This window comes from Dermacentor albipictus, chromosome 3 (assembly GCF_038994185.2).
Source record: "Dermacentor albipictus isolate Rhodes 1998 colony chromosome 3, USDA_Dalb.pri_finalv2, whole genome shotgun sequence".
Taxonomy (NCBI): Eukaryota; Metazoa; Arthropoda; class Arachnida; order Ixodida; family Ixodidae; genus Dermacentor; species Dermacentor albipictus.
In genome coordinates this window covers 79,467,600-79,489,730 of record NC_091823.1, presented here as the reverse complement: position 1 = coordinate 79,489,730, position 22,131 = coordinate 79,467,600, and the positions used below count along the sequence as shown (strand labels likewise).

The 22,131-nt window shown below is 43.6% G+C and overlaps 1 protein-coding gene across 1 annotated transcript in view; it reads left to right on the top strand.

Moving 5' to 3' along the window:
* The first annotated feature begins 15,722 nt into the window (after nucleotides 1–15,722).
* The window catches only part of LOC135919174 (cell adhesion molecule Dscam1-like), a 283,407-nt gene continuing 276,998 nt past the window's right edge, over nucleotides 15,723–22,131 (top strand). Inside the window, exon 1 of the mRNA XM_070536458.1 lies at nucleotides 15,723–16,139. The gene's annotated coding sequence lies outside the window, so the exon portion shown is untranslated. The remainder of the gene's footprint in view (nucleotides 16,140–22,131) is intronic.

Below are 22,131 nucleotides of genomic sequence, written 5' to 3'. Positions count from 1 at the left end.
AGAATGGGAGACTGGGAAGGCGTATCCATCTCCACTATAATGCGTATCAGCTTTACTTAAAGTGGTTCGCGTGCACAAGCCATATAGCGCGTGCCATACATATCGTAAACGCGTTGGTCCCGAGTTCATTTTCCAAAGCAGGTAAAAAAAAAACATTTTTTTTATGAAGTGTAGCTCTCCTTCTGAGATTCCCGTAGGCATTTTTGGTAGTTCTTTTGTGCCACTTGCGGGAGGAATGTTCTTTTCTTCTTCCATGTGCACTTGCGGCTCCCCTATATAACCGAGATCAGCAAAGTACGAAAACCTCATCTGCTGCAGCTTTGTGAGTAGATCACGGGAAAACATCACCAAGGAGCACATATTGCGATGGTAGCATGCTATCGAATAGTGATGTGCGGCAAAGCCACACTGGCCTCTCAACTTCTCGGGACAAAAGCGAATAGGCGGCTGATGCCTACCAACTATACAGAACATACGTATATGTATGCCTGAAATATGAGCGTTTACTCTTGCTTTATATGTCAGCGTTAAAAGTAAACGCCACCTCCCACCGCTTAACATATAATGTATAAAATCGAAAGGACGGGTACATAATTCCTTTATTTCTTCAACGTGGCGTGATGGCTTAACTCATTTATTCAGAGATAGGGAAGCCGAATGACATTTTCCATACCACTAACTACCATGCTCTCAACATACTTAAATAGATACAAAAAGGAACTAGAGGAAAAAGTCGAAAACGGAAAACAAACTTGTCCTCGGCAAGTGTGACCTTCGCTGTAACGATAGAACTTTTTCATTGTCAGAAAAGCGTTAGAACCGATGCTCTGTTTGTGTGCGTCTCTTTTTGCTCCCTCGATTCCCGTTTAGTAACGCTCTGTGCACAGTCAAGTCACTGGCTGTGTTTTCGCAGAGTCGGGGGGGGTGTCCTCGACTGATAAAAAGCGGCCCGACAGTTGGCCCGACACAGATCATTAATCACGCCCGCACTACTAGCTTCAAGGCCCCTTCTTTAGTTTCAGCGCGCAATTTCTTTTCTGCCATTCGTTCGCTACCTTTGTGCTAGCTTCCGCGCGAGCGCTTTATTTCCACGTCCTGAAATTCGCTTCGACCCTTTTGTGCTCCAATTTGCTTTAAAGCACCCATGTAGGTTACGCGCCTTAAAGACGCTTTGTTGCGTTTTCCAATTCCAGTCATTCCAGCCTTTATTTTTCTACTCATCGACTCATACTTTGGTGAAGGGGTTTTTAGAATGCTTTAGTTTACTACGATCGCGGTACATTTCGGCATTTTCTTTTTCTATGTAAAGGAAAGAGGGGTCTGGGAGGGGCGGTGCTATTTGGGTCGTCTTGTTGACCGAGAACGTAACGGAAGCTGCTGCCTCCGTTTTGTGTCTTCAGGCTCTGTGTGTTTTGGCGTTGTGTTGAGTCCCTTTTTTTTGTACTTGTATTATGCCTTGCTTATGAACGCCGATCAAAATTTTGTAAGCTTGAGGGTAGGCATGAAAGAGAAAATGTTAGCAGTGGTGCCGTGGGCGTTAGTACTGCAGTTTTCATTTTACGGTGCCCACCGCCGGTTCGCCGATGTTCCCTGGAGAGGAGGATGAACTCGCGTCGAACAAAAGAAGACACACTACTTCCAAACAGACTGATGGCTCCCTTTGCTTATATATCAACTGTAGGTGGATTTTGCCTTGAACGCGATGGAGACCATTCTATGTCCAACCACTGCTTTTTATTTATATGTCTCAGGCGCTGTTCGTGCGAATGAGGCCTCTCCAGCTTCTTTCTTCGTTGTGAAGGACCGTCGCGCACGATCCCTAGCGCGTTTTTTTTTCCATCTTTCTTTCGGCCTAACGTGAACTTCGATTCGATATCTGAAGCAGAAGCTCCGGACTAGTGGGATAAACATATTATTTAACAGCGGGTGACGTCTCTTGAAATGTGGCCTTTCGCTGTGTTTCAGATGCTCCTTGAGCTCTGGCAAGCTCTGAAGATATAGCCAGTCATCCACATTGATTTGCCTAACAGACATGTTTCCCATTGTGTTCCATGGTGACATTAAAACTGAAACTCGCTGAATGCTTAGTGATGCCCGATGTTGCTTGAGTTGGTACATAGGTTGAACGGCAGAAATCAGCACATATATAACTGGGACGAGTAAGGACCCAGGACAGGTGCCACGGACAAGTTAGCACCTGTTCTGTGCCCTTACTCACCCCTGTTAATTTTCAGTTTGTTCCACTCACTTTGACTACATTGCCGAGCCCTAATTTCCCTGCATCCTGCGTCCTTTTTCTCAACAATTAGAGAGTACAATAATGTCTCTGCCAGTAATATCTAGCTGACATGAAAGTGTGGCAAGAGCGACTAATAAAAAATTACTGATTACGTTTCTTCTGAACTTTTTGTAAAATTGAGGTGTCGCCTCATTGAATGCCGGCTACGGTGGCCGCATTTTGATGGAGGCGAAATGCGGTAACACCCGTGTACAAAGATTTGGGTGCCCGTTAAAGAACCCCAGGTGGTCGAAATTTCCGGACTCCTCCAATACGGCGTGCCTCATAATCAGAAAGTGGTTTTCGCACGTAAAACCCCATAATTAAAGAAAACGTGTCGTCTCTAAAGGCATTAGGACTTTTGATATTGATAAAAACATTTATTTCGATTAATGTCGTGGATGTGAACAGGCCTCCCCGATATTTATGTAATTATTGAACAATATTCAAGGTACCTTCAAGGTATCCAAGGTAATTCAAGGTGCAAGAACATCAAAGTACCTGCTAGGCCAAATGGAAGTTGACCCTGCGTCGCATGGTCAAGCCTTCACACCCTAATTTAAGGTGCAGGACCATGTATCCTATTTGAAACTGGCCTAGTGGTAGTTCCTCAAAATGAGTGCGTAGAAGCGTTCTATGAATCGTTCGCCATTTTTTTTTGTTGTCGGACAAAGGCGAGATACGTTCTTTTGTGTTTTGTATGTCAAACAGTGCTCGTACGTTGCAACGCACAATAAGCATTGTTCAGGAGTGAGCCCATTTACTCTTAGTGAAGGCCACAATACTTTTACGGATATTTTCGCAACATTATCAACTCACATATATATATTGTTAAATACTCAGAACGTACTGACGCTCCTCAATCTTCTTTTATTCTGCACCACCATATACTGCTTATCAAAAGTTTTCCATTCGAAACACAAAGCTGACAAAAATAAGAAACTATAAGCGCCTGCCACTTGCTGGTATAACTTCAGTTCATATTAACCGAGACGTAATATAAGCTCTTTTTATTTCAGAAAACGAGGACAAGCTTTCACTCAAGAAAGCTCCAACGTTTCATAATTTAGAAACAGTCAGTGTGTTGACCTCAAAATTGACGGCACGCTCTTCCACTGCAACGGCTGGCCCGGCCGTCGGCGTGGAGTTGTATGAGGGATCGCGCTTGCACAGCTGCCGCTCTGGGAGCACCGGAGGCGTCTCGAATACAGTAGCGGAACTGAGAATGAAGGTTTTTCACCACGCCGTGTGAGCCTGAAGGATGCTGGGGCTGGCAACGCAGCTACCATAAATAATGAAACAACGAAGGATTCACAGAATTATTGGGTCATTGTGCAGGCGCTGTCGGATGTCCCCGCGCGCAATGAAGTTCTAATAGCTCCATAACAAAAGTAAATTGGAACAGCTCCGGAAACGTTATGATTCATTCCTTGTGTCCCGTCGAATGCTCATATGATGTCACCTAAAGCCCGGCGCAAATACGTATATTACCACGCGTTCATGATGACAAAAATTCTGCGTAACGGTATGAGAAAATGGAGAAAGAAATTGCGTTTTGTCCGGCCAGGTGGTTACTTTGGCGCTTTTGTCGCTAATTTTCCGGCAATAAGTTGTGCCTGTGATAGCAAACTCAATCTCGTTGGAAATATGTGATTCCTTATGTACCCATCTTTAGATAATGTAGTTTTTTTACTGCCTGTGAAAGTACAATTTAGATTTCATCTCCATATTTATTATCTGAAAATTCAGACATAATTATCACGATATATTGCAATGTACACGGAGCTAATTCATAGTGTTGGCTGACTTAGCTTCTTTAATTATTCAATGTTACCCGTAACAGGGAAGTCTTGTCCATTTAGTTGAAGTCCTGAGACTAGCCGAACTTGTATCACGTCTATTACCGAAATGTGGCACGAAATACATTGGAGTTCCTGTTAACATATTTTAGCAAAAAAAAAAAAATGGGTAACAAAGATGTCGAAAATGATGCTAGTTTCAGGGTTTCTGCTAAGCAGGTATGATTGCAATAGCACTAGGTTGAAATTCCAGAATTTTGATAAGCGAATATTATTAAAAATTTATTAGTGAATTATTTCAGTTAACCACATAGAAATTCCAATTTGTCGTGGGAATAACGTACGGTTCTTCATTTATTGCACGTGAACAGGTCGATTTGCGGTGTCTTTCGCACGTGATCTTCAAAAAAATTTGTTCGAAGCAACAAAAAGCTAGAAAATAGAAAGAAGCAAACAAACACATAGCTAATGCCGACAGCAGCGAAATCTAAACGTCGCGCCAAGCCTTGCATAAACGGAAATGTGCAGTTGCTATCGGCGAGTTCATGCAATCGCTGCACTGAGTCGCCATTCGCTTCGGTTATAGAGTCAGCACACAACACGAATTTATTTCCCGTGTCATCCTCTTAACAGTTGCTTTTGTTTCGCAAGAAGCCGGTTTGGTGGGCAACGTTGCGGGATACGCACAAGTGACCGTTTAATGTATATTGTGGAGAAACAGCGCCTGAAAATCCTTTTGGGCCTTCATCTGGCCTCAAGAGCATTAATTTGATTGTGAACAGCTTCCCTCAGTTTGAAAATGCTGGCAAAAAGGTGCAGGAAGGTCGCTTCGCGGTGCTTCAATCGAACGCCGGCAGCCAATCTATCCGGAGTGCACCGTGTTATCCCTCATACCAGGTTAACGGAGTGCTTCCGGTAGATGGCGCCACCGTATGTCTTCGCCGCCAATAGTCGGGCACACCATCATAGTCCGAACACACGACCAGTGTTTCCTGATGTGCTTGATTTGTCTTTAGCAAGATACCTGCCCAGCGCACCTTCTTCTTACTACCGCAATTAGGCTCAATAAATCAACATCAAGTTTTCTATTATCACCACCGCGAGCGAACGCGAAACAGGTCCGCTGAACTGTCGGAGGCTTAACGAACCGTGCCATTAGAACGAAAGCAAGAATATATATATAGGAACGATGGCAGTTCCATTCAGGTCAAAGGCCTGCCATCCAACTTTACGCGTTAGGACAGAAGATACAGTAAAAAAAATGGAGATCTCACATTCTATCTCACCTACTTGCAATTTTCCGGAACTTTCATCGCCATGGTGCGATCTAGGAGAAGTGTCCCCGTGGGAATAATTCTCACGCATGAACGACGTCAGGGAGGTCATTCTCGAGGAATTCAGTGGATAACTTCAGGGCTGGACATCGTAGTGCGCAATTGTTTAAAGTTTCATCTTAGCGACGCGTACGGAGCACGACTCCCCTTTCACAACTTAAGGAGGAGATACCAACGATACATTAAAGGGGGCACGAGCAAACTGCAGGGCAGTTTGCGGAGAGCGTTACTGAAAAAGTAAATAGGAGCTGCAACCGTAAGATATGTTGCACGAAAATACAGATATCGTTCCTCTTTTCATGTTCAGCAACGCCATACCTCACACAAATTTTTTTCTTACGGCCTTCATTTCTTTGGTGTTTTTTTTTTGTTAAACACAAAGAACCAAACAAGACCCTTTAACAAGCGACGGATCTCTGATCAATAAGAAAGGGACAACTGGCGGGAAAAGAAGAAAATAGATCTTAAGGTTCAACCTTGCCTCGTATTATTTAAGCGCCCCACATGCAAGGTCCACAGTGCTGTACGTGCTTATTTCGGCGGTGAAATCGGACTAAGTCACAACAGGCAAAACCATCTGAGGGCGGGCAAAATAATAATAATAATAATAATAATAATAATAATTATTATTATTATTATTATTATTATTATTATTATTATTATTATTATTATTATTATTATTATTATTATTATTATTATTATTATTATTATTATTATTATTATTATTATTATTATTATTATTATTATTATTATTATTATGCTGATGATGATGATGAGCAGCAGCTGCGTTGGCTAATTACGTCGACGTTTATTGCAGCACCTACGCTAATTTGGGGCCACTTTCGCAACGCCTCTGCAGCAGAGACTGTAAGACTTATTTTGCCGCTAGCCGCTAAGCCGCTGATTATGGCAATGCGGACAACGTCATCATCCTGACAGAACAATCTACGGAACCACACAAAAACAATGCAAACCTGAACGTCGTAGGCCCCTTCAGGTAAATTGGGTACAGGATGCTTACAATGGATGCGTTGTCCTGGCAGTGTTATTGCTATTTCACGCAATTAGGCTACCTCATAGACGATTCACATTACCAAGCAGAACAAAGGGTGCAGTTCGCTTTTCTTCTCGGCATGCTTCACCCCTGAAAGCTTACGTTAGATGCTATCGAGTAATACGAACATTACATCTAGGTTAGCGTAAATCACTTAGACAGAAGTGCCAGTAGTGGTCGAGGTAACGTTTCTATTACTGTGCTCTCTACTTCCTTATCTGCTGCTGAGCGCCAGGTTGCGGATTTGTTTGTCGTCCGTGGTAGCCGCGTACCAACAACCTCTCTTTGTAATAACGCTTATGTACCTCGCTCTAGTTGCATTTTATGGATGACCTGGTGGCCCTGGATAATCTGTAGTGATTACTACGGTGTCCTTCATTAACAGATGCTGTTTTTGGACATTAAACCCTAACATTCATTATAAGATAAACCTACTTAGATTCGTAAAATTTTCCAATGCCTGAAAGAAAAAGACAACGTCATTTGATTAGAGAGAGAAAGAGAGATAGCAAAGCGAGGAATCGAAATGAGGTCAACCAGACGAGCTTCCGGTTTGCTACCCTACACTGGGGGAAGGGAAAAGTGGAACAGAAAGAGGAAATAATTTGATTAGCTTTAACAAAAAAGCTGTGTGAACGAATCGAAGAATGGCATTGCTCAATACCCTAGAAAAACATGAAACCATTGTGCGCTTAAAAGCAAACTATAAGTCTAATCGTTCGAACCAGACAACAACATCAATCACTATGCGACATTGGTCACGTTCAACCAGTACTTTTTTGTTCAGTACGGTGTAAGTACACCCACGTTGTAGAAATGAGAATATTGGCCAAGTTGCTTTTTGCGAGCTTCTACAGGACAACGCAAAACTTTGTAGACGCTCGCTAGAATTCAGGAATGCGATGAAATCATAACATGAAAGGTTAACACATGTAAGGGTATTGATTCAAAGACTGCAGTACAATATATTATAGCGAAACCTATCAAAAACAGTCAACCAATTTCAGCCAATGGCTGCGCTCTGTCAATCCATCAGGTACATTCAGTCATTTACTGGGCTATGAAGTTCCTCTACAATGCACCCCTTCACAGGACCTAGCATCATCAGCCATAGAACCGAACGAATGTTTATATGAGCAACGCTCAATAATGGTCTTAAACGCCATTGTGCGCCCTTGTCGCTTTGGGCCCCTGCAAGTGGGTACATTCATCCAGTTTTCGTTTCCAAGGCTTCAAGCGTGTTGTTACAAGCCACCACGACGTTACAATGAACTGTGATGTTACAAGCAGCCCTCATGTTACAAGTAACCGTGATGTTACAATCAGGCGTCATGCTACAAGAAACCATGACTTTACGATTAACCATGGTGTCAGAACAATATCCCAATGTTTCCGCTCATCAGTGCGTGTTAACGCAGCAATGATGGTGACACGTGTTGTTTTCTTTGCCTTAAACACGTGTTTTCTACAGGCACAGCCCACTTTAAAGGAGCCTTAAGTTAATGTTTTATGTCCACACTTTGGGGAGGAGGGCAAGAGAAATGTAATATTAATTGCAGCGTAATATTCATTCTCTTTTGATGGAGCTGTAGATGTGCTTACGTCGCGCTATTCAATGTGAGGACATACCATGGTGCCCTCTAGTTATCGTCTGAGTGACATCCGCATATGATCCAACTTTACATATGAAAACGCAGGCGCCGGGCGCAACGTTTTCCATCGTATCGCCGCAACAGGATTTTGGGCCGTTCTAGCAATTATTAATATGCGAGTCGGCTTTTTTTCTGTTGATTCGACCATTTTGCATGTTATACGAAAATTCAGAGTTTTACCATGCCCATTCATCATACTTTGCCCTGTATTACTGCCTGGATGGCACTTACTATGTGAAAATGGGCGGGTGGGCCAATTTGTACGGCATCTCAGCGATCGCTAAAAGCTTATTGCTCGATCTTAAAGCAAACATATATGGGTACAGGATCATGGGACTCGTTCCACATTTAGCGGGTCATTTCGAAAAGGGGTTAGGAATCACGCAACTGTCAGGTGCAGCCAGTAGCATGCGTGGTATCGCAACCTGTATTGAGTTTAAGTGTTTAGCTGGCTTCAACACAATAGAGATTCCTTCCGGCACTGTTCGAGAGCTATCTCTTGGCATATTTTTTCGCTGACCACATCAACACACTTTAAGTGCTTACTCCGTATGCACGAACTGATCATCTTTGTACGACCATGTAATACGGTCGCATGCTCCTACTAGGTGCATAAATGTGCGATGTAAGCACCTAGCACCATTCTCACGCAACTCTTAGCCGCTTTATGGTTAGTGTAAAATTATTTCAAAAAGATTTCGTCAGGTCACTATAGTGTAAAGGGGTGTTAGCTTATCAGATGAGTGTCTTATCTTTCTTGCGGATAGGCAGCGCACGGAAATATGTGATAGTGAGTTGTTCTTGTTTCTCAGCACTGACACATACGACGAAACACAATCTAGTTCCGCCTTTAAGTACAGCGAGTGTAAAGAAAGCAAATAAAACATCGTGACACTCTCATACGTGCGTTGTCGCAATTACTTTTTTTTTGCATTGCGCTAAAAATCACCTAATCACATGCGATGTTGGGGTCACAGCTTCATAAGCGTTACCTATTTTCTTTGAAAAAAAAGTAAAAGAAGACATCTAAAAGGCTTCCCCTTTTTTTGATAAAAGACAACACAATGGAGAACATCCATAGCCTGCAAGTCGTGAAAGCGCACCTACGAAAATTTAAGGTACGACGCCACGAACTATAGACATGTAGCATAACAGCAAATTTAACGAGTTATATTTAGCGTAAAACATTGCCTTCTTTAGACAAGGTACCTTAACACCTATCAAAACAAATGTGATCACCCCGGGATTGACCGCACAGCTAACGAGCAACTTGAATTTGAAGTTTTCAAACTAACTTTTTCCCTGCTAATGTGATGGAAAGCGATGGTTGACAAGAGATAACGTTCATGAATAAAACAAGATATTGAAATATGTCTCCTAAATTAGGTGATTAGTCGGCAATGCAAGCGTGAGAGCTAGTGAGGTGAAGCGGAAACACACACACACACACACGCGCGCGCACACACACACACACACACACACACACACACAAACACACACACACACACACACACACACACACACACACACACACACACACGCACACAAACACACACACACGCACGCACGCACGCACGCTACTTGCTTCGCCTTTTGCGCATGTGCTTTACAGACAGAGCACGCTTTACAGGCGTTGTGCTCCCCTGTTTGGAAAGGTTGCGCAAGCAAGATTATTTTGCATTGCAACATCCCTTCTCATATCATGGTGCTTTGCGCTGCGTGTATTTATTTAATAGCATCTTTTTTCTATGAAAAAAGAGACTGTATACTGTTTTTGTAATGCTAGTATAAAATAGTAATGTTTTTACTTGCACTGTTTTTATTTCTAGTTTTCACGCTAGAGCGCTCTAAACATTACTTTGAAAATCACTTTCATATTTTTTATCTGTCTTGTTTACATTAATAAACCGTAGTTCTGTGTACGACTCTTTTGTTTCTTTTTCATTTAACAACGTCGCTTTTGCGCAACGTTTCCACACGGACGCGTACCTACCGGCTCCGTTATCCGCTTTTCAGAAGAAAAAACGGCATGCCTCAAATTTCTGCGAGACGCCACCACGGAACAGCCCGTTACCACGGAGCTCATAGAGACGTTAATGCTTAAAGTTACGTAGCTGCCTTCCGTCGAGCACGAATGCCCATTTCCGCCATCATCGTGTATGGAGGAAGCTGCAGGTGCCGTTTGCAGGTAGGGAAAAGATATGGCCGGTACATTACACACAGCGATGGCGTTTCCGGCTTAGCTCTCATTTTTCAGTTGGCTTAGAGTCGAGGAAGCCATGGTAGTACTCATATTATGCGTGCCATGTTATTACAGCTTTTCAGTGGGATTTGTTCAGAAGTCGGAGTAAGTGCAACGGTGCAGTGATAAGAAGCGGCTGCTGTAGGCTGGGTCGAAATGGCTTGCATGATTTCGTAAGAACTTGCCTCATATAGCACAGATATCGGTGATCATGGGCGAAAGATATACGATATTGTCGCGTTGTCATGAAAGAACACAGTAGCAAGACTATTAATGGCAAAACTAACTCTTTTTTGGGCGAACTTGCACCCAGAAAAACGGGCTACACTCCAAGGATAATGATAACGGAGAACACAATTTGCGGGTCGAGCGCGTCGGCTTTTATACGTGAGTCATCGAAGGCTGCAGAGTCATCGCTGGTGCCTGCAAGTCTTCCAGAAAGTACTACAGAATTCCCGCCGCACATACAGTCAAATTACAGAAGGAGCAGCGACATCAGACAACGGATATAGAAGCATCGCTAACATTCGAGAAACTCCCGACACATGCAGCCTCGTCCTACGCCGAGTGACAACGTTTAAAATCAATTAGCGAGTCAACAGTGACTACAGAACGGTAAACAAGCGCTCGTGGCGATATTTATGGTTCAAGTATTATCTAGAACGGTGCATGTGTGGTCAATGGCGTAGGGAACAAAGAAGGCGTAACGTCACCTGTTGCTGCCCGTCTGACTTGCACATGTAATGAATTACACGCGAGCAATTATATTTATTTGTATTCTCGTGATTTAATACTAATTTTTTTTAACTTGATAGTGCTTAATGTAATTCAATATTTCCTTTTGTATATGTAAGCTCCTGAGCAGCCGTGCTGCCGATAAGTAATATATAAAGGGCTACAGAGGATGCACTGAAAGTGCCAGGCCAGCGCGGTTCTGTTTCGTCATTATGTAAATAAAGGTTCAGAGAAAAATAACCTATAAGTAATCAATGAGTTATCCCTCAACTAATTTTGTGGTGGAGTAATTTGTAACTGTAATCAATTAAATTGTCGAATGAATATTTGTAATTGCAATTAGTTGCTTTTTTGAGCAATACGTATAAGTCTGCCACCTGTGCATTGACTGTAACAACTTTTCACAGAAGTGACCTGTCTTACTCTTACTCAAAGCTTTGCAGACGTTAAGGCCAGGTGCCAGAAAGAGTATCACGCTACAGTTATAGATAAATGTTTATAAAAAGTACAAGGCATCACCGCATGCCTCTACGCACAAAAATTTGGATCGTGCGTTTTTGGGTCGGACGCGTCAATCTAATGGAGTACCACTACACTGAGCGTGGTGGGTGTCCAACTACTAGGCTCAACGACCAGACTACTATCTGGAGTGTCCTAATATTCTTAACGTATTACCGCAGGCATGCAGCGTAGTGGTTGGTCGTGAAGCCATGGAATACTTTTCAGTGACAGAGAAAAATACATGCTCCTTGAAGAAATGAAACCAAATTCACAAGACAGAGCAAAATGGAACCTGTTACAATCGAAGCTGTACGGATAACGTGTGGAACTGTGATAAAAAATTTATGTTTGTAGGCTCAACTTGCAACTTAGCATTGAAATCCGCCACCATGTTGAATAGATGCTGTATACTATTGTATCAAAAAGCTCAGAATGGGCACGAGAAAGATCATTATAGTGAACTCATTAACTTCAACAGCCTTGGTTCCGGATTTACCCAATAAACATGTTTATTCGCTTTCTCCGTATTAAGCTGATTTTCTGTATGAGCATTGTTATCAAAAGCCTATCGAAAAGATACATTTGACAAAACTGCAACATATCATCAATGTAATACCTTAATCGTAAACAAACATGTGTACAAAGTAAACAATAAAAATGTTTTGTTGACAGAAGTAGGCCCGTTATCAAGTAATATTATGTTACATAGTTGTGTGCAGTTTCTGTTATTGTAATTGGAAATAGTTTCACCATGCAAACACAAACATGAAAACAGAAGGCTGTTGAAGAAACACACTTGCTGCGATTAGAGACTATAGACGGCACGTGAAGAACTATTTCCCTCAACCATGAGGAATAATGCTCAAAATCGATGCGCAATCGACAAAATATTTCGCCAGCTGTTGCTTTAAGCAACATTTTCTGTTTGGCACTGATTGCCACATGGTGGGAGGTCTTTTCTCGCGTTTGGCAAGCTGCAACCACTACGATTAGCTTGGCCATAAAGGGAATTGTATAGCTAATCTGAACTCACAGAAGCTGGTTAGAATTACGCGACAGCGGCGTCTGCCTTTTAGTTTTGGCTCCCGGAATGGCTGCGCGTCCATGGGCTTCATCGACACAGAAGCGCCGCATCTCATCGCTGCCGTTGCATGCGGAATGCGGCCATTAGTGGTGCCACCGCGTATGCGAGATGGGAAGGAGGAGACAAGGCGGGAGTGGGCTGCTTGATGGGGACAGGAGCGACTGCACACCGAGCCTGTCAGCGCGGCTCATTTCTCATCCGCGCCTCGGAGCTCTCCTCCGGACATGACTAATTTCTCCCGGGCAGACGAGTGCGGCAAGGCTTATCTCGCTCGCGGGCCAGAACGTCGTCCGGGAATTCATCTGCATGGTGTGATGTCTTCGGAGTAGAGAGTCATTACCGCTTGACTAAAGCCTGACGCCTTGCGTGCTGGCTTGGAAAAACGGGGCTCCGCTCTTTCTCCTTGCTCGCGAGCCGGAGCTGATTGATTCAGAGTGACTCGCCATGACGACTTCGAGCTGCCCGAAACGGCGGCAAATATTTAGAAGCGCATAACTCATTGAAAACCGATTCAGTAACGGTGTGGCAGCTCGTGGGAGTATGTGCGGCAGCATCTTTATTTTTATTTATTTGTTATTATTTGTAAAATACCTTACAAGGCCTCTACATGCGGCATTGAGGAAGGGGGGCGTAGAATCAAGTAAGCAGGTACAACCTCTTCATACAGAACTGGGTATGTGAAACTTCGAGGGTTTACGTGAGTCCAGAGGAGCACTCAGACTGAAGGATGAGCAGTGAGAAAGCAGATTTCCTTGTAATCGATAAAGGAAATTTAGTAAATACCCCCCGGCGTAAGCAAGAGTGTGGCCAAACGGCTGCAACGAAATGAAGACACGAAAAGAAAGAAAGCTAAGTTGCATACCCCGATTTTACCACATGGACAAGCATAACGTGCTGGGTTTATATTTAATGAAGGTTTATACCTAACAAAATTGCACCTTTAGAAGGTCCCTCCGAACTAATTCAAACTAATGCCATACTGCCACCATGAGCACGGAGGCAAAAAAAAAAAAAAAACATTAGGCTAGAATTCCTCTGACAACTTTACTATGACAAAGGAGCTCTAGATCCATCACCATATTTATCACCTTTAAATAGTAGGCTTGCCCGACAACACCAACAAAATGCACTAAAGATAAATTTTTCGTGCACTGACATGTTGAAGTTTACTTTCTTTTTTCAGAGGATGATACAACAATGGGATTCGTTCACTGAAATAGATGGTCAGACGGCAAGACAACATTATTGTGATACATTGCGGTCTCTTTTGTTGCGCATCGGTTACATTTTCTATTGCCCGTCCTTGGACTTTGAGCCGGCAGTGTATAATAATAATAATAATAATAATAATAATAATAATAATAATAATAATAATAATAATAATGAATGAACGCGACACGTTCGACTAACCAACCTTATTGTATAACTTGGAGAGGATTCTTGGTGAGGAGTGCGCACCAGTAGGTGAATGCAAAAAAGAAAAAAATCTGGAGCACGCTTAAGCTTCGCCTTTAAGAGTGGAACGCGGTAGCAAAAATCCCTGACTGCTTCTCACGCTTCCCGGCATCTGCAGCTTATGAAAGCGTAATGTTTACCTAGAAATGGTGGCAGCGAACGCTATGCACGAAGGCGAGCTTTCTGGAGGAAACGCGTCATCTTGTGTGGGCCACGACGCGGTGGACGCGAGCGCCATCTGTAGGTGTAGCAAGAAATAATAAAATCTTAATGAAACCATGACAGGAGAAAGGGAGCACCAAGCGGTAGTCTCAGAAAAAAAAAAAGAATAAATAATCAGTAGGGAAGAGAGAAGAAAAGCGAACAATGAGTTAAAAGGCAAGGCCATAACGGGTCTACTCTCTCCGTGAAGTCGGTCGCAGCTGTATGTTAACGAAGGACGTACACTCTGACATGGCAGGCTTTCTCATTAGAAGACTTCGATCTCAAGTTACATTATTAGTGTCGTATTTACATCACTTGAACAGAACCAGTAGAAGTCCGGGAAACTTGGTGGCTTCCTGCGGTCTCAGAATTTACGAGCGAGAGCAGACTGTCGTGACATTTCTTAATGGAAGCAGCAACAAGGATGTTGCGTAAGCAAGCCTTACAGTATCGTGTTACTTTGACGTTGACAGACTCGTGTCGCGCCTTATACTGAGACAACAGCCGATGAGGAGTTGACGATGTACATTTAGAGATGTAGCCCCCAGAATAGCATTTTTTCACCTTAATTCATTGAATGCTAATGACCTCATATACGATAGATCATATCATAGAGGTTTTCTACAGAGCAAGACTGAATAAATTGAGAGTGGGGAAGTATTCTTTTAAGATTACTTTCATTATTTTGCGGAATACCCTTCCTCACTGGCCAGGAAAACAATGGCCAGCGCTACCGATCAAGAATTTGACGCCCAAACCATATCCCTCCCACATAAGTGTTACGTGGTGAATTTCAACATATTTTCTCATGGTTGGGAGGTTCTGAGCTCAAACAGCTTTCTGTGTTTGAGATTTTCAGTCATATCTATCTCGGCGAGCTACTGCACTCTATAATATTGATTTTTGCATACCAAAAATGTAATTCATCAATCGAACACAACTAATTATTCATATTAAAATTTGCGTTTAAGCTATTTTCCTCACAACATACGCATGTAAAGGCACAAGCAAAACGACATAGCGTTAAGTTCTCTGTAAACAATTGTCTTGCAGTGTCGTTTTTAAGCCGCTATGAGGCCCGACACTGCGAATTACCATTAACCGAATTCTAAATGTACGAAAAGAGCTTTTGTACGCCTTCAAGCGGGCGTCAGTCGCTTGTCAAATCGGCCAATGCTTTTCCATATACTACCTAACTAAACACACCGAATTGAATCGAATCGTTTAGGCGTGCTGGGCCTAAAGTTGCGGCATAACTAAAAGAAGACAACCAAAAATAATTTCTCGCCGTTGTTGCTGCAGAACGAAGTGTGTGCTTATAGCATGGTACAGATCACTTGTCATTGTCCTTATCCTGTTGCACCTTGATTCCTCACACCAAAATCATTGTTGCTTTCTTTTTTACCAACAGAGCTGGCACGACCGGTGTTCCTCGTGGAGCCTCCAAACCGCGTGGTGTTCAGCAACGCCACCGGTGCCCACGTTCCTTGCTCAGTGTCCGGTTCGCCGCGACTCCAGGTCACGTGGCACACGCACCAAGGTCACGCTATTGACTCTCAGAGCGGTGCCGCGGTCGCGAAGGGTACCACCGCCACCACCTCGGGCAAGGGCGGCCCGGAGGACGTTCCGGTCGCCTCGGCTACTCCGAACGGATTACGCCGCGTGCTGCAGGACGGCACGCTCGTGTTCCGGGCATTCGGAGAGCGAGAGTACGCGGCCGACGTGCACCACGCCACGTACCGCTGCTCGGCAACCAACGGGGTTGGCACCATCGTCAGCAGGGACGTCAAGGTCCGAGCAGGTGCGCCCCAAATTTTATCTGTCGTTCCCGAGTGGCGGAGCGCGTGTGGACAGCATGCTTTGTTCACATGCTCGCAGATTGCTGTTTGTTGTTGCTGTTTATTAACTGCATGCAAATGATGAGGTAGGTTACATTAAAACCGGCTGCCCCATTACACAGTTGAAAGGTATAACTAACACTTTGTGTGTAATTAAGAGCACACATACCCCAAACACACAAACACACTAAGTGTACAAAAAATGTAAATGAAAACATAACCAGAAAAGAATAAATACAGAAGCGACTTATATGCACCCGCATCGAGCGAAACAAATTCAGGTCTATTGTGCAATAAAAGCAATATTATTCTCGTAACGCAAGAATGTAACGCAAGAATGTAAAAAGAATAACATTCTCGTAACGCAAGAATGTCGTTACGCAAGAATGTTCTAGACGTAGCACTCACACCAAGCACTCCATATGTTTGTCCACTCTGTTTTCTACAAAAATTACTTCTAGAAGGTACAGCCACAGACTTACCTAAATTTTGTAGATTTACCGGATTTACCTAAACAATCTTGTGGCTTTGTGAATTGAGCATTTTCAACACAAACTTTTTTTTTATGAATGACAATCGTGCGCATTCACTGCGCACATGCACAGAAACGTATTGTCGCGTTCAGTTTTAACAAAAAGGTGCGATTGCTAGGAAATTTAGCGAAGTAAGGCGTAATATATAACGCCGAAAGTAACAAGCATGAAAGTTATACAAATGCGTGTGCCTCCCGCCATTCCCATGGTAGCTGAACTACCACAGTGCCAGAGTTTCCTCTGGTAATTTTTGTATGAAACAGCACCCACATGCTAAACGATAACGTAACCACAGAATCATGCTTGTGCAGAACGCGATCGCATCTGGGGGTTAGGGGGATACAATCGTTCCCTTCGCCGTCGAACAGCCATTCAAGGTGAACGTTGCTACTGAACGCACTAGCGCAGCTACCGTTTCTGCGTCAAAATTTGCATCACGTGGCACCACTCGACCATCACGGCCAGGTCAGCTGTCATTTATTTGTCATCTTTTCGCCAATTGCATAACGAGCGCCGATTTGACAGCCTACCGCGTAGATGGCAGGCTCACAAACTTACGCAGAAAAAAAAAATCAACACTTGACAAGGGCTTTGTCCAAATAGGAAAGAGAACCATCACCAAATTTCTTTGCAACTGTTTCGCGCTGATGAGGTTGAGGCTTATCTTCGAAGACAATTCCGGGGCGACGAGCTCCGCATATGCAAAGTAGGTTGTTTTTTTTATGTTATTACAACTTGCATTTGCATCTACTTGCGCTCCGCAAGAGTGTTTTTGATTCGTGGCTGCCTTAGCGAGCCAGCTCGCCATGAGGTAATGCCAAGCCATGACAGTCGTGAAATGGGAAGCTTTCTGTTCTTTGCAAGTGCATTAAAAGACGTATTGATTGCTCTGTCGTATAAAATTTCACAAGGAAGAGCATTCAACAGAAATAATTCTAAAGCACGATATCGCTCACATTCAGGACGACTGCACCGCGTCTTAAAAGATGCATGCATGTACACCGTAAACATTTCATTGATACACCAAAACTACTTTTTTAAATTCAGTTATACACTTCTTCATACGCAACTACAGGTATATCATTCGGCCCTACTGGCCGTAAAATAAGCAGGTGTAAGGGAGGTACGATAATTGAAAATAAAATGAAATGGCGTTTCTGCAGCAATAACCTTTTGTTTCCCTTGCCACGCCACTTAACTCTTTCGTTACCGCAGGAAAACGGTCGTTTTTATAGGTCTCAGAGAAAACTCTTTGCAACTACAAATAATATTCCAGCACACACTGCAGCACAGCAAATTGCTCACTATGAAATGCTCTTTTCAAAAACATACGTTGCAAAGCAAAAATTATTCTGCAAGAATTCTAGAAAACTCAATTTTTATGGCCAGTTGATAAAAGCAACAATATAAGAACATATCTACAAAAGTATAATTATGAAAGGAAATTCAGAATATATATTTCAAAGATAAATCACCCAGGAATAATGTCTGATAAAATAAATGCTCAGTAGTGTGCCGTTCTTCAGATACAAGAAAGAAATGAAGACCAGGAATTTTCCCATTGCATCTGCCATGCGGTGAAGCCGTTCCTTCTTTTTGTGAAGCGTAGATGCATTTTGCACTTTTCCATAATACGTTTTTCTTTCTTTTTCAACTTTGCGATCCTCGTAAGACATTTTGCAGCCTTGCCTTTTTGGCTACTTCTGAGGATGGTCTGATGAGAAGTCCAGTAAACGTCACCAGTTCTCATGGAGTCGCCTTTTTCTAGGACCAATCTCTCACAGCGTAGCAGGGCAACCCCACCATATGCATCTAATCATAAGCGCTTGTATATGTACTGGTTGTTTTTATCATCTCGGCGGCGAAGAACAACAGAAATCCCGCGCAGTTGTAAAATGTATTGCACTGCTACGTAGTGCTAGGCTAAGTTGTGCTCCGGGCGGCCTCCTGGGCGAGAACTGAATTTTTATTTATTTATTTATTTATTTTTTGCTGCCGCTGGCAGCACGTCCTCACCAAGCAAAGCACGTATTACGCAGATAATCAGTATAGCACCAACACCGGCAGATAAGCGCGCACTAGGAAGGAGACCGCTTAAGGTCGTAAACGAATCTCGCTGGCGAACAGGAAATCAATGCGTAGTTGACAGCGCTACGTGTAATCCCAGCCGTGCGATAAGTGCGCAGACACAGCACGGTGGTTTCGGAGGTCGGTCCGTTCACCTTCTTGCGGACAGGAGCGGTGCGTGCTTGCGGGAGCGGACAGAGCGCAATCGGCGAGCGTTCCCTCTAATCGCCACTTGTATTCGGGGGGAGCTGCGATGCTTTCGCTCTCGTGAGTGGCCGCCGTGTCCAGTGACCTAGTTCCGGCGCCGCCTCATGTTGGGGGGAACAGCTGCGGATGTCCTCGGCTTACTTAAAACATCGCCACCGTCAGAGCTTAAATCTGGTTTGATGCCACCTTCGGACTCGTAGCTCGAGTCCTCATCACTAAATTCAAATTCGGGTCTAGCACAGTTCCGGGCGGGACGCTTTTCTCGCGGCGCAATCGCACGGGGCAATGCCACCATGTGAGCGACTGCGATGAATGCGTAGTAGCAGTGGCAACGCCACTCGCCGGGATTTCGCATCAGAAACGAAAGCGAAACTCTTGTAAACTGGCTGAAAATGCCAGGTCGAGCTGTTGGACAGGCGGCGGAACTTCAGAAATGCGATTTCGTGGAATAAAACTCCTTGGAATCCAAAGCAACGCTCACTGGTGAACAGATGGCGCCATTTTCGTGCATAATTATCGTCGCTCAGCATTGTCAGAAGGCAAAGTCAACGACATGATTTGATTCCTGACTTACTGGGACTCTTTTTATCACAAAAATTGATGTTAGTTTGGCGTAATCACGAGCCGCGCGCCTTTTTTTTTTTCGAACGCGGCAACGGATGACAGCCACCCCCGTTTTCGCTACAATACACGCACATTAGTTCGCAAGAAAGCGTGTCGCAAATAACACCTTCGCCAGAACGAGAAGATTTAAACTGGTTCTACAAGTGCAGTGCCTGTAATAATAACTGTGTGGCACTAAGTGTCAAAGAAATCACTCCAACATGTTGAAATCGGCGATTTAAAGCATCGATCACCGGTGATCGATATGAATAGGCGTGGTAACCAGAGTAGAACATCTGCAATGATAAATGTTTAACATATGGGAAAATTAACGCTCATATAAAAAAGACACGACTGGCAGCATGCTCTCATAAAAATAAACATGTACACAGAACTGAAACGTTTACTCTCAAGCGTATCTATACGTTTCGTCTACAGTTCCTCTCAGGCACAAATAAATAGCGTATTGTGCGGAACTCACGGTGAGTGTACGGTCAAAATACATTTAGTGAATGGTTAGCAGAAATTGTAAAAACTTCTTTTTAACGTAAAATGAGGACACAGCAAGCAACTTTTATCAGCGTCTAGACAATAAATCGAGGTGATGTAGTCGCGCACACCTGTAATGAATTTGTCGGAACATTATATATCCGCTTCCTCAGCTTGGAACAGTACTGACATAATGCACCCACTTCTGCCTAGCTGCTAGACAAATTCGAGCTCTCGTTAGACTTGTAGCGATTGCAATAATTACCCTGCTTACCTCACCTGTTGGAAAGCACAATGCGGCGCGGCTGATGTTGAGTGTGTTGGGAACCGCAAAACTTCTCTTGTAATGTCCTCGCAAAATTGCTTGAGTTGCCGCCGCCCCTAGAAGTGACAACATAATATTCTCTAAAACATTGCAAGTGATGCTGTTCAACGGGCTAGTTGGCTGCTAGATTCTTGTCTCATATTACCAGCAGAATTGAATTGGTACAGACAGAATTTTTAAGGCGCTTTCCGAATCACTAAAATGTATGCACCCGTCATTTTAAATCGCGTGAAGTGTTTGAAGCCGAGTCTGTAGAAACACCCGTAGAAGATGACTTGTACTACAATTGAAAAGACTAAGCAATGTGGTAATCGTTGTTGAGACATATGTATTTTCGCCGCCAGAGTAAATTTTTTCTTCTTTGATCTTCCTTTAAAAGAGAAAAAAGAACGCGAATGACATGTAGCTGTTCGCCTGGGCAAAGCCCGTAAGGTGAGACTAAACTCATCAGATCAAACTGTTTAAATATCCCGCTATTCCTGATGGCTGATTGTAGCGTGAGATGTAAACGTGGTGTAGTTCTTATGATCTGAATCCTTGTTCATAGCTACCGAAGTCCTAATGCGGAAATGAGAAAGGGCTTAAACAATTAATTGCGCCCTTCCCATCGTCCCTTCTTTGCATTGAAAACGCAAGGACGTTAGATAACTTAAGCAACTCTGTTGAGATGCTGTGAGTTGCCCTCTGGGCCTATGATCCCCTATGGTGCGCCTTTTGAACCATAATTGCATGTAAGTGGGCAGGAATAGTACTCGCGACACAGACCGTGAGTCAGCAGTGTTATAAAGTTGTCGTTATTTGAAATCAGCATGCAGGTTTGGCTAGCTGCCAATGACACCTAACGCTGAAAGACGTGTACCCTTCTAGAAGAGTATGGTCGCTATAACCTAAAGCTATTCCGAACTGTTTTTATTCCAATTCTACAGTCAGCTCTTCACAATTAGTCCAAGAATTTTTTTCGCCACCCCCCCGTTTGCCTGTCTTTCACACGACGTCACGGGAACAGTGAACACTCCGCATGTGATATGACGTGTACACATTGATTATACATGATTAGACCGAACAAAATAAAAACACCTATTTCTGATTCAACGCCTTTTTTCATATTCGTAATTAGCCATCTGCTCTTGGTCAAAAGCCTCCGGCTGCGCGGATTCAGCCTATCTTGTCCCGCGACGGTACAAAACTGCAAGAACTCACCGCGCGAAAGTGACGTTTACGCGTTATAGATGCATTAATATGCCGGAGGAAATTGATTTTTTTTCTGAATAGCGGCAGACTCCCCCGTTCTGAAAGGAATAGAAGATAGCTGGCACTGGCATCTCGGAACTGCTGGGGAGCATAGATTTATTTGCTTATAACAAAACGTTTTGCGTGGCAGTATAAGCTTGTCGAGCCCTTTCGACACGTACACGACATCGCTCTACCAACTAGACTTCTCTGAGGATCCGTTTTAGTGGCATTTTTAACCTTCCATTGCACGCCACCTCGAGTTTGACCAGCTACGGCAAGCTAAGAGGAAGCGGACCAATCACAAGCGCCGCCACCGCCCTCCTCATCCGGTTATCTATTTTCACTACGCTGGCTCGGCCACAATGAAGCCCATACACATCAACGCGTTCCCCGCGTCTGCTCTTCCAATGGGATAAGAAAAATATTCGATGTAGGCAATTCTATTTGCGTTGAAAGGAAACAAGGGTGACCCCCCATAAAGAAGAAGAGCATTTTATT